Source organism: Oncorhynchus keta, chromosome 35, assembly GCF_023373465.1.
Source record: "Oncorhynchus keta strain PuntledgeMale-10-30-2019 chromosome 35, Oket_V2, whole genome shotgun sequence".
Classification (NCBI taxonomy): Eukaryota; Metazoa; Chordata; class Actinopteri; order Salmoniformes; family Salmonidae; genus Oncorhynchus; species Oncorhynchus keta.
In genome coordinates this window covers 9,473,351-9,485,850 of record NC_068455.1, presented here as the reverse complement: position 1 = coordinate 9,485,850, position 12,500 = coordinate 9,473,351, and the positions used below count along the sequence as shown (strand labels likewise).

Genomic DNA, 12,500 nt, shown 5'->3' with positions numbered 1-12,500 from the left:
ATTTCCCCCCACCTACTGATGTTCCCAGAATCTCTATGTTAACCAAGGGTTTTGTAAATGTAACATCAGTAGAGTAGAGAGAGGAAAAAGGGGGAAAGAGGTATTTATGACTGTCATAAACCTACCCCCAGGCCAACGTCATGACAGGCCCTAATCTATGGATTTCACATGACTGGGGAAAACAAAAATGCATCTTGTTGGTTACAGATACCTTTAAAAAACAAGATAGGGGCGTGGATCAGAAAACCAGTCAGAATCTGGTGTGTCCACCATTTGCCTCATGAAGCGCGACACATCTACTTCGCATAGATTTGATCAGGGTGTTAAATGTTTCCTGTGGAATGTTGTGCGAAGTTGCTGGATATTGGCGGGAACTAGAACATGCTGTCTTACACGTCGATCCAGGGCTTCCCGGACATGTGAAGCCGGATGTGATGGTCCTGGGCTGGCGTGATTACATGTGGTCTGCGTTTGTGAGGCTGGTTGGACGTACTGCCAAATTCTCAAAAAAACATTGGAAGCAACTTACAGTATGGTAGAGAAATTAACATTAAATTCTCTGGCAACAGCTCTGGTGCAGTCAGCATACCAACTGTACTCTCCCTCACAACTTCAGACATCTGTGGCATTGTGTTGTGTGACAAAACTGCACGTATAAGAGTGCCCTTTTAAGGTCCCCAGCACAAGGTGCACCTGTGTAATGATCCTTCTGTTTAATCAGCTTCTTGATATGCCACACCTACCAGGTCAATGGATTATATTGTCAAAGGAGAAATGCTCACTAACTGGAATGTAAACAAATTGGTGCACAACATTTGAGAAACATAAGCTTTTTGTGCATATGGAAAATGTTTGGGATCTTTTCTTTCAGCTCATTAAACATGGAACCAACATGTTGCATTTATATTTTTGTTCAGTGTATTAAGCTTTTGGTTCTTCTTTTTGTCCTTCATCCACTTTCAAGGGATTTCCTCAGCATTCTCAAGGTCCCATTGTGACATCCTCACTCAACATGTGACATCCTAACCCAACATTCTATTCTATTCACTCTAAACAATGCACTTTTTGACACAAATCAGCTACTTTGACCGCTTTCCCAACAATTTACAGAAAGGTACAACATATGCAATCTTCCTCTGCTGTTCAAAATAAAAAATCAGAACATCATTATCTGGTACCGATCAAATGTTACAGATGTTTAAGTAACCGCGTCGGTAACATGTTCTCTAACTTTTTATTGTACAACTTTCCTAACATGTTAGACAAAAAGTTAAGGTATGACAACTTCGTCTACTTTTCTGTTCTTTCTTTTCAAATCGGAAATCGGAACAAAAATACAGTTGAAATTGGCATGCAAGCTAGTTAACTACTGGTAGCTAGCTAGCGCGTCCCACTAGCATGTCCCACTAGCATGTCCCACTAGCATGTCCCACTAGCGCGTCCCACTAGCATGTCCCACTAGCAAGGATCTTACACTGGAGAAGCTAAAACTGTGATGCGAATTGGGCACAGCCACAGAGCCATGATTGTTTGTCCTACCAGATCTAGGAGAAGGTTATAGATGGTGGATCCCTCAGTCCTTCAAATGTTGATGGTTGTAGATGTCCAGTTCAGGCCCCAGGCTTCCATTGACAGTCATAATTATTTATTCACAAGTTCATTGCAATTTGCTATTGCTGTTACGCCATCTGTTCAGTACCTGATAGAGCAGTCCCAGAAGACCCGGGCGTTCATATTATTGCTCAGGAAGGTCCAAAATCATCTGATGAAATCCTAATGTCCTAATGGATAAGCTACCACTGTACCTGAGAGTGTGTGTGTGTGTGTGTGTGTGTGTGTGTGTGTGTGTGTGTGTGTGTGTGTGTGTGTGTGTGTGTGTGTGTGTGTGTGTGTGTGTGTGTGTGTGTGTGTGTGTGTGTGTGTGTGTGTGTGTGCATCTGCCACACTGATATTCAACAATGGGGCCCCTCAGGTGTGTGTGCTTAGTCCCCTCCTGATCTCCCTGTTCAACTATGACTGCGTGGCCAAGCACGACTCCAACACCATCATTAAGTTTGCTGACGACACAACAGTAGGTAGGCGGGCCTGATCACCGAAAACAGACAACCTATAGGGAGGAGGTCAGAGACCTGGCAGTGTGGTGCCAGGACAATGACCTCTCCCTCAATGTGAGCAAGACTAAGGAGATGAGCTATAGGAACAGGATATAGGAACAGGCCCCATTAACATTGACGGGGCGGATCGAGAGTTTCAAGTTCCTTGGTGTCCACATCACCAACAAACTAGCATGGTCCAAACACACCAAGACAGTTGTGAAGAGGACATGACAACACCTTTTCCCCCTCAAGAGACTGAAAAGATGAGGCATGGTTCCCCAGATCGTCAAAAAGATCTACAGCTGCACCGTCAAGACTATCCGGACATGTTGAATCACCGCCTGGCATGGCAACTGCTCAGGATCTGACCGTAAGGCGCTACAGAGGGTAGTGCGTACAGCCCAGTACAAGGCCAAGCTTCCTGCCTTCCAGGACCTACAGTTGAAGTCAGAAGATTACATACACTGAGGTTGGAGTCATTAAAACTAGTTTACATACACTGAGGTTGGAGTCATTAAAACTAGTTTACATACACTGAGGTTGGAGTCATTAAAACTAGTTTACATACACTGAGGTTGGAGTCATTAAAACTAGTTTACATACACTGAGGTTGGAGTCATTAAAACTAGTTTACACACACTGAGGTTGGAGTCATTAAAACTTGTTTTTCAACCACTCCACAAATTTCTTGTTAACAAACTATAGTTTTGACACAAGTATTTATTCCAACAATTGTTTACAGACACATTATTTAACTTATAATTCCCTGTATCACAATTCCAGTGGGTCAGAAATTTACAAACACTAAGTTGACTGTGCCTTTAAACCGATTGGAAAATTCCAGAAATGTATGTCATGGCTTTAGAAGCTTCTATATATATATACTATATATGCCATTTAGCAGACGCTTTTATCCAAAGCGACTTACAGTCATGTGTGCATACATTCTACGTATGGGTGGTCCCGGGAATCGAACCCACTACCCTGGCGTTACAAGCGCCATGCTCTACCAACTGAGCTACAGAAGGACCTTCTGATAGGCTAATTAACATCATGTGAGGCAATTGGAGGTGTACCTGTGGATGTACCTACAAACTCAGTGTCTCTTTGCTTGACATCATGGGAAAATCAAAAGAAATCAGCCAAGACCTCAGAAAAAAAGTCTGGTTCATCCTTGGGAGCAATTTCCAAATGCCTGAAGGTACCACTTTCATCTGTACAAACAATAGTACGCAAATATAAACACCATGGGACCACGCAGCTGTCATACTGCTCAGGAAGCAGACACAGTCTGTCTCCTAGAGATGAACGTACTTTGGTGCAAAAAGTGAAAATTAATCCCAGAACAACAGTGAAGGACCTTGTGAAGATGCTGGAGGAAACAGGTACCAAGTCTCTATATCCACAGTAAAATTAGTCCTATATCAATATATCCTGAAAGGAAGAAGCCACTGCTACAAAACCACCATATAAAAGACAGACAACCGTTTGCAACTGCACATGGGTACAAACATCGTACTTTTTGGAGAAATGTCCTCTGGTCTGATGAAACAAAAATAGAACTGTTTGGCCATAATGACCATCATTATGTTTGGAGGAAAAAGGGGGAGGCTTGGCAAGCTGACGAACACCATCCCAACCGTGAAGTATGGGGGTGGCAGTATCATGTTGTGGGCGTGCTTTGCTGCAGGAGGGGCTGGTGCACTTCTCAAAATAGATTGCATCATGAGGCAGGAAAATTGTGGTTATATTGAAGCAACATCTCAAGACATCAGTCAGGAAGTTAAAGCTTGGTCCCAAATGGACAATGACCCCGTATTGGAGTGGCCATCGCAAAGCCCTGACCTCAATCTTATAGAACATTTGTGGCCAGAACTTAAAATGTGTGTGAGAGCAAGGAGGCATACATACCTGATTCAGTTACACCAGCTCTGTCAAGAGGAATGGGCCAAAATTCACTCAAATTTTTGTGGGAAGCTTGTGGAAGGCAACCCTAAACGTTTGACCCAAGTTAAAACAATTTAAAGTCAATGCTACCAAATACTAATTGAGTGTATGCACACTTCTGACCCACTGGTAATAAAAGCTGGAATAAATCATTCTCTCTACTATTATTCTGACATTTCACATTCTTAAAATAAAGTGGTGATCCTAACTGACCTAAAATAGGGAATTTTTACCTGGATTAAATGTCAGGGAATTGTGAAAAACTGAGTTTAAATTTAAATGTATTTGGCTAAGGTGTATGTAAACTTCAGACTTCAACTGTATATGCTAGGCGGTGTCAGATGAAGGCCCAAAAAATTGTCAACGGTTCCAGTCATCCAAGTCATAGGCTGTTCTCTCTGCTACCACATGGCATGCGGTAATTAACCACCAAGTCTAGGACCAAAAGGCCCCTTAACAGCTTCTGCCCCCAAGCCATAAGACTGCTGAACAATTAATCAAATGGCCACCCAGACTATTTGCATTTGATTATCTATGCATAGTGACTTTACAAATTACCTCGGGGGACTAATCCGTACCCCCGCACATTGACTCGGTACCGGTACCCCCTGTATACAGTCTCGTTATTGTGATGTCATTTTCTTGTGTTTCTTTTCAATAAAAATAAAAAATTCACTTTAGTTTATTTGGTAAATATTTTCTTAACTCTATTTCTTGAACTGCGTTGTTGACTAAGGGCTTGTAAGTAAGCATTTCATGGTACGGTCTACCTGTTGTATTCGGCGCACGTGACAAATACATTTTGATATATTTTTTATTTAGTTGCATGTGTGCTTCCATCCTTGCTCAAAAGGCATATGTGTGCACATGTGTGTGTGTGTGTCATAGGAACGTGACATATCTCTGGCACAGGACTCCACGGTCTGTGCCAGATGTATGGTCTGCAGCTGTGGGGAAATAGCAGAGGTGGGACCACTATTATTCAAGTCACAAGGTCTGAGTCTCACGTAGAATGGGTCCAAGACACAAGGTCTGAGTCTCACGTAGAATGGGTCCAAGACACAAGGTCTGAGTCTCACGTAGAATGGGTCCAAGACTCAAGTCCATGTCGTGCATTCTAAGAGCATGTCAAGTCGACTCTCAAGTCAAGTAAATATCTCTACATGTAGATTGATCAAATATACATGGGTAACAGCCCAATAGAAATTGCCTGTGTATTAGTCTCAACCGGTCCTATCTGAATGGACACACATAGAGAAACCAAATGGAATCTGTCTAACAGGAGCTCAAACTGGTAGGCCTAGATAATATAAGCACTTGGCCCTCGGGACCATACAATTACTCAATTGGCATTTACAACCAATAAATTGGTTCTACAATGTAAAAGGCCATTTCCAAATCCATTGTTACATTGAAACATTTTGTCTTAATCAGACTATTTCAACAGCACGCATGGAACAATCATTTTCTCTTATTCAATGTTCTGACTACAAAGCGTTACGCGCACAGGCCACATGGTCTTAATTCAATGCTCCACTGAGGCTTTACACGCTCCTATTATGCACAACAAAACATGACATAGGATACAGACACATGGAATGCCGACCATAACCCGGATGAAAAAAACCAACATTTAATTTAAAAAACACAACTTCTACCTCACGAGTCTTGTGAATGTTCTATAAACGCTGTGCTCACTCAGAGCAGGGTAATACATAGTTTGGCTAAATGAAAATGTATTGTAGTCTTATCAAACATGAAAGAGAAATGTCTAGGGGTTGCAATAAACGGTACGGGGATGGAATGGTGACAATCGCTGTCGATTATTGCCGTATTAGATAGAAGGTACATTTACAGCATGGGGCCTATGCATTTAAACGTGTGAAACCATCAGCAAATGTTTCCACAAGAGAAAAATAGCACTCAAATTGTTAAATACCAGTAGGCCTATGATAGTAATTCTTGCCCCATTTCTGGTGAATTTGCAAAGAAAACAATTCATATTCTTGATCACCAAACATTTATTTATTATGGCAATCCTCTCTTCCTACAATTTGACATATGTGTCGCATCCAATCCTATAGCTGTACATCAAATCAGCAATCTGTTCTCTAGCTCACCCGACCTATGTTGATTGACAGTTTGCTCGTCCAATCAGAGTGCCGAGTGTGCATTTCACTAGACAATCTTATGCATTTTTTTTTTCTTTTTACAAGGGACGATGCTGTGGCCACAGTCTCTGGCTTCCTGTAGAAAAATCCACGTCGACTCTGTGACACAAAATGAGTGTCGAAACATTACCAAACCTGTCCAAATGAATTCAAGTCATCAGTCTCAAGTCAAAGTCGAATCCCGAGATTCGAGGCTGCAAGTTCAAGTCAAGTTATCTATTTTCTATCAAGTCGAGTCTCAAGCCATAAAATGTGTGACTGGAATCAGATTGGGGTCCAAGTCATGTGACTTGAGTCCACAAATCTGGGAAATAGGTCAAAGGTCATTGCTGATGTAAGGCTGCAGCCCTGGCCTTGAGGCTGCAAGCGAGGTGGGGTCAAAGCGATCATAGTGCCTCTGCGGTTCTGGGTCATACAGATAGGAAATGAGGGGCATTTGAAATCAGAGCTTGGCGCTATACAATAGCTGGCCACTGCAGACCACACGGAGCAGACCACACGGAGCAGACCACACACAGGTCTAACCCCCGTCTGAAAACCAATCCCTATGCTTTTTTTAGATGAGTAGATTAGTACTTAGTATAACTGAACAAAGGTCATATTTGTAAGAAATATGGTCGAAGCTTGACTAAGTTCTCTGAAAAACCATGTGGAACCTACATCATGTAGCCTACATCTTTCCCATTCTATCAGATCTACAGACACAGGGGGTGTTGAGACATAGGGCTGTTTTGGACTGAGCAATAGACATGTTGACACAACACACAGAGACACAAAGCACAGTCTGGGAATGTGTTTGGGAATCTGTTAATGAATCTGCACGATGCAAAAAGTTGGTCAATTAAAGAAAGACACAGTTTATCATGCTATTGTTTTGACATTAGAAAGGGTTGTTGTTGTTAGAGCCAAGATGGCTGCCGCCACTGGGGCAGTTTCACAAGATGAGTTTCACAAGATGATTAACACCGATTGTTGTGACACTGAGTCAAGCATACTCTGCCACACAGTATGCATTCAGTGGTCTGAGAGAGAGCATGCCGTGGTGCAGAGAAAGACAAGCAGGGAAAAAAGAGAGAAAGATAGAGATAGAGGGATGGTTTTGGGAGGATATTACATCATTGCCAAGTGTTTATCATTTTAAAATAAGGCTTGTTACACTCCAAACCCTTTGTCCTGGCACCCATAAGAACAGCATAGGAGAATGCTGCTGCTTGCAGAAAAAGTCAATCAAGAGCCATGCTGGATGGTTAGGCCTGGTTCCAACCCTCTGTGTCTCTGGATGGTTAGGCCTGGTTCCAACCCTCTGTGTCTCTGGATGGTTAGGCCTGGTTCCAACCCTCTGTGTCTCTGGATGGTTAGGCCTGGTTCCGACCCTCTGTGTCTCTGGATGGTTAGGCCTGGTTCCGACCCTCTGTGTCTCTGGATGGTTAGGCCTGGTTCCGACCCTCTGTGTCTCTGGATGGTTAGGCCTGGTTCCAAACCTCTGTGTCTCTGGATGGTTAGGCCTGGTTCCAACCCTCTGTGTCTCTGGATGGTTAGGCCTGGTTCCAACCCTCTGTGTCTGGTTCTGGATGGTTAGGCCTGGTTCCAACCCTCTGTGTCTCTGGATGGTTAGGCCTGGATGGTTAGGCCTGGTTCCAACCCTCTGTGTCTCTGGATGGTTGGTTCCAACCCTCTGTGTCTCTGGATGGTTAGGCCTGGTTCCAACCCTCTGTGTCTCTGGATGGTTAGGCCTGGTTCCAACCCTCTGTGTCTCTGGATGGTTAGGCCTGGTTCCAACCCTCTGTGTCTCTGGATGGTTAGGCCTGGTTCCAACCCTCTGTGTCTCTGGATGGTTAGGCCTGGTTCCAACCCTCTGTGTCTCTGGATGGTTAGGCCTGGTTCCAACCCTCTGTGTCTCTGGATGGTTAGGCCTGGTTCCAACCCTCTGTGTCTCTGGATGGTTAGGCCTGGTTCCAACCCTCTGTGTCTCTGGATGGTTAGGCCTGGTTCCGACCCTCTGTGTCTCTGGATGGTTAGGCCTGGTTCCGACCCTCTGTGTCTCTGGATGGTTAGGCCTGGTTCCAACCCTCTGTGTCTCTGGATGGTTAGGCCTGGTTCCAACCCTCTGTGTCTCTGGATGGTTAGGCCTGGTTCTCTGGATGGTTAACCCTCTGTGTCTCTGGATGGTTAGGCCTGGTTCCAACCCTCTGTGTCTCTGGATGGTTAGGCCTGGTTCCAACCCTCTGTGTCTCTGGATGGTTAGGCCTGGTTCCAACCCTCTGTTCTCTGGATGGTTAGGCCTGGTTCCCCTCTGTGTCTCTGGATGGTTAGGCCTGGTTCCAACCCTCTGTGTCTCTGGATGGTTAGGCCTGGTTCCAACCCTCTGTGTCTCTGGATGGTTACCCTCTGGCCTGGTTTCCTGGATGGTTAGGCCTGGTTCCCTCTGTGTCTCTGGATGGTTAGGCCTGGTTCCAACCCTCTGTGTCTCTGGATGGTTAGGCCTGGTTCCAACCCTCTGTGTCTCTGTGTTCTGGATGGTTAGGCCTGGTTCCGACCCTCTGTGTCTCTGGATGGTTAGGCCTGGTTCCGACCCTCTGTGTCTCTGGATGGTTAGGCCTGGTTCCGACCCTCTGTGTCTCTGGATGGTTAGGCCTGGTTCCGACCCTCTGTGTCTCTGGATGGTTAGGCCTGGTTGGTTCCTGGATGGTTAGGCCCTCTGTGTCTCTGGATGGTTAGGCCTGGTTCCAACCCTCTGTGTCTCTGGATGGTTAGGCCTGGTTCCAACCCTCTGTGTCTCTGGATGGTTAGGCCTGGTTCCTGGATGGTTAGGCCTGGTTCCCTCTGTGTCTCTGGATGGTTAGGCCTGGTTCCAACCCTCTGTGTCTCTGGATGGTTAGGCCTGGTTCCAACCCTCTGTGTCCTCTGTGTCTCTGGATGGTTAGGCCTGGTTCCAACCCTCTGTGTCTCTGGATGGTTAGGCCTGGTTCCAACCCTCTGTGTCTCTGGATGGTTAGGCCTGGTTCCAACCCTCTGTGTCTCTGGATGGTTAGGCCTGGTTCCAACCCTCTGTGTCTCTGGATGGTTATGGTTAGGCCTGGTTCCAACCCTCTGTGTCTCTGGATGGTTAGGCCTGGTTCCAACCCTCTGATGGTTAGGCCTGGTTCCAACCCTCTCTGGATGGGTTAGGCCTGGTTCCAACCCTCTGTGTCTCTGGATGGTTAGGCCTGGTTCCAACCCTCTGTGTCTCTGGATGGTTAGGCCTGGTTCCAACCCTCTGTGTCTCTGGATGGTTAGGCCTGGTTCCAACCCTCTGTGTCTCTGGATGGTTAGGCCTGGTTCCAACCCTCTGTGTCTCTGGATGGTTAGGCCTGGTTCCAACCCTCTGTGTCTCTGGATGGTTAGGCCTGGTTCCAACCCTCTGTGTCTCTGTGCAGCTGCTTATCCGTTCAAACACAGGACACAGGTCAGATGTGGGGAGAAACAGGACTTCTGACTGGTACTAGAAAGCAGTGAGCTAAAGCTTCAGGCTTGGAGGAATACAGTATAGACCTGGCCTGGTTAGTTTGGTATGCTGACAAATGTATTGCATGCATCACTGTGGCTTCAAGCCAAGACTTTTGAAAAGTGGATGATGAATCCAGAATGTAAAGCCTCAGTGGCATACAGACCACAGTCTATATTCTGATTGAGGGCTACAGTGTCAGGTCAGCCACAGACAGCTGATCCTCCTCTCCTATCCTCTCCTCTCCTGTTCTCTCCTCTCATCCCCTCTCCTCCACTCCTCTACTCTCCTCCTTCCCCATCCTATTCTCCTCTCCTATCCTCTCCTCCTATCTCCTATCCTCTCCTATTCTATCCCTTTCTCTCTTCTTCTCCTCCCCCAAACAGGGGTGAAACCTGAGATGCTGTATTTGCCAGGAGGGAGTTAATGGTGTGATGTTGGCTTCCTGAGATTGGTCTGGTGTTCTAGTGTCCCAGTGTCTTCTAGTGTCCCAGTGTCTTCTAGTGTCCCAGTGTCTTCCAGTGTCTTCCAGTGTCCCGGTGTCTTCTAGTGTCGCAGTGTCCCAGTGTCTTCTACTGTCCCAGTGTCTTCTAGTGTCCCAGTGTCTTCTAGTGTCCCAGTGTCTTCTAGTGTCCCTGTGTCTTCTAGTGTCCCAATGTCTTCTAGTGTCCCAGTGTCTTCTAGTGTCCCAGTGTGTTATAGTGTCCCAGTGTGTTAGTGTCCCAGTGTGTTATAGTGTCCCAGTGTGTTATAGTGTCCCAGTGTGTTATAGTGTCCCAGTGTCTTCTAGTGTCCCAGTGTCTTCTAGTGTCCCAGTGTGTTATAGTGTCCCAGTGTCTTCTAGTGTCCCAGTGTGTTATAGTGTCCCAGTGTCTTATAGTGTCCCAGTGTGTTATAGTGTCCCAGTGTGTTATAGTGTCCCAGTGTGTTATAGTGTCCCAGTGTGTTATAGTGTCCCAGTGTGTTATAGTGTCCCAGTGTGTTAGTGTCCCAGTGTGTTATAGTGTCCCAGTGTGTTATAGTGTCCCAGTGTGTTATAGTGTCCCAGTGTGTTATAGTGTCCCAGTGTGTTATAGTGTCCCAGTGTGTTATAGTGTCCCAGTGTCTTCTAGTGTCCCAGTGTCCCAGTGTCTTCTAGTGTCCCAGTGTGTTCTAGTGTCCCAGTGTCTTCTAGTGTCCCAGTGTGTTCTAGTGTCCCAGTGTGTTCTAGTGTCCCAGTGTCTTCTAGTGTCCCAGTGTGTTATAGTGTCCCAGTGTCTTCTAGTGTCCCAGTGTCTTCTAGTGTCCCAGTGTCTTCTAGTGTCCCAGTGTCTTCTAGTGTCCCAGTGTCCCAGTGTGTTATAGTGTCCCAGTGTATTCTAGTGTCCCAGTGTGTTATAGTGTCCCAGTGTCTTCTAGTGTCCCAGTGTCTTCTAGTGTCCCAGTGTCTTCTAGTGTCGCAGTGTCTTCTTTGTCCCAGTGTCCCAGTGTGTTATAGTGTCCCAGTGTATTCTAGTGTCCCAGTGTATTCTAGTGTCCCAGTGTGTTATAGTGTCCCAGTGTGTTATAGTGTCCCAGTGTGTTATAGTGTCCCAGTGTCTTCTAGTATCCCAGTGTCCCAGTGTGTTATAGTGTCCCAGTGTCTTCTAGTGTCCCAGTGTCTTCTAGTGTCGCAGTGTCTTCTAGTGTCCCAGTGTGTTATAGTGTCCCAGTGTCTTCTAGTGTCCCAGTGTCCCAGTGTGTTATAGTGTCCCAGTGTCTTCTAGTGTCCCAGTGTCTTCTAGTGTCCCAGTGTCTTCTAGTGTCCCAGTGTCTTCTAGTGTCCCAGTGTGTTATAGTGTCCCAGTGTCTTCTAGTGTCTTCTAGTGTCCCAGTGTCTTCTAGTGTCCCAGTGTCCCAGTGTGTTATAGTGTCCCAGTGTGTTATAGTGTCCCAGTGTGTTATAGTGTCCCAGTGTCTTCTAGTGTCCCAGTGTCTTCTAGTGTCCCAGTGTCTTCTAGTGTTCTATTGTTTACATAAAGATATGGAAAGAGGTGGTTACAATGGGCTCAGTCTCCCCATTGAATGTCTGAGCATTTTTGTTTGGTTCAGAACAGATCCTAGTATGTTCCGTGTGTTGTGTTCTCTGGCATCGTTTCGTCCCGGTGTTCCGTCCCGGTGTTCCATCCCAGTGTTCCATCCCAGTCTACTATCCTCATGTTCCATCCTGGTGTTCCATTCCGGTGTTCCATCCCAGTGTTCCATCCCAGTGTTCCATCCCAGTGTTCCATCTCAGTGTTCCATCCCAGTCTACTATCCTCATGTCAAGCAAAGAGGAACTGAGTTTGTAGGTAGGCCTTGAAATATATCCACAGGTACACCTCCAATTGTCTCAAATGATGTCAATTAGCCTATCAAAAGCTTCTAACGCCATGAAACCATTTTGGGGAATTTTCCAAGCTCTTTAAAGGCAAAGTCAACTTAGTGTATGTAAACATCTGATCCACGGGAATTGTGATACAGTGAATTAAGTGAAATAATCTGTCTCTAAATTTTTTGGGGAAAAATTAATTGTGTCATGCACAAAGTAGATGTCCTAACCGACCTGCCAAAACTATAGTTTAACAACACATTTGTGGAGTGGTTGAAAATGAGTTTTAATGACTCCAACCTAAGTTTATGTAAACTTCCGACTTAAACTCTATATGACTGACCCTCAATCAAACCACCCTCTCCATCTCCCTGCCTGTAGAAACTGCTGTGTGAATGTATATGAGTGACCCTCTCTGTTTCTCTCCTTCCCTGTAGAAACTGGTGTGTGAATGTATATGAGTGACCCTGTCT

The 12,500-nt window shown here is 45.6% G+C and overlaps 1 protein-coding gene across 2 annotated transcripts in view; it reads left to right on the top strand.

Moving 5' to 3' along the window:
* The window catches only part of LOC118369034 (EMILIN-1-like), a 95,417-nt gene that overhangs the window by 53,790 nt on the left and 29,127 nt on the right, over positions 1-12,500 (top strand). The gene's annotated exons all lie outside the window — the stretch shown is intronic.